This window comes from Branchiostoma floridae, chromosome 2 (assembly GCF_000003815.2).
Source record: "Branchiostoma floridae strain S238N-H82 chromosome 2, Bfl_VNyyK, whole genome shotgun sequence".
In the NCBI taxonomy this organism is placed as follows: Eukaryota; Metazoa; Chordata; class Leptocardii; order Amphioxiformes; family Branchiostomatidae; genus Branchiostoma; species Branchiostoma floridae.
In genome coordinates this window covers 13,660,967-13,661,813 of record NC_049980.1, presented here as the reverse complement: position 1 = coordinate 13,661,813, position 847 = coordinate 13,660,967, and positions in this window count along the sequence as shown.

The window sequence follows — 847 nt, the reverse complement described above, 5'->3', positions numbered from 1 at the left end:
GGATTCGAACCGGCGACCTCTCGGTCACGGGCCGTATACACTACCACTGTGCTACACGGCCCCACAACGGGACAAGAGATACATTGAAAAACTGCTATGATAGAATATTCTCATTAATTATGCAAATGTACTCCTATATTGCATAATTACTATTTTATCTTGTACAACATTGTCTAAGGTACCTACATACCAAAAATCATGAAAATCCGTTGTTCCCTTCTTGAGTTATCCTCGTCAGAAGTTTTTGACAAAAATGCCCCTGCTATCCCAAAACTAGACGCTAGGGGGCCCAAACTTATGTCATTTTTTCCTGAGCATAAGAGCTATCTAATACTTAAAAATCTTGACCATAGCATGTTCAGAACACAGAGATAGCAAAACCGGAAGTTGCGCTGCAGTACCAAGGTCATACACCAGGGGGCCCAAAATTGACCTTGACCTTCGTCTTCCCAACCCCTACCCACATACCTAATATCATCGTAGTCCATCAAGAGGTTCTCAAGTTATGCTGACCACAAATATGCGGACACACAGACACACAGACACACAGACACACACACAGACACACAGACACACAGACAGACACACTCAAAACTATACCTCCATTTTTTCATGGAGGTAATTACCTGCATGTATGCAGGTATGGTTTTCACGGGCGTGGGAAAATTTGGAAGCTGGGGATTTAGGGCGCTGTATCTCGAGAACGGATGGTGCGAGCACAACGATTTTTGGTACGTGGGTTGGGGGTGGTGGCTTGACACTCAGGTTTGATTTTGGGCCTCCTGGCGCTTGAACTTGACGTTTCAGTGGCATTTTTGTGTTTTGGGGCCAGTGTTTCTTTCAGCCA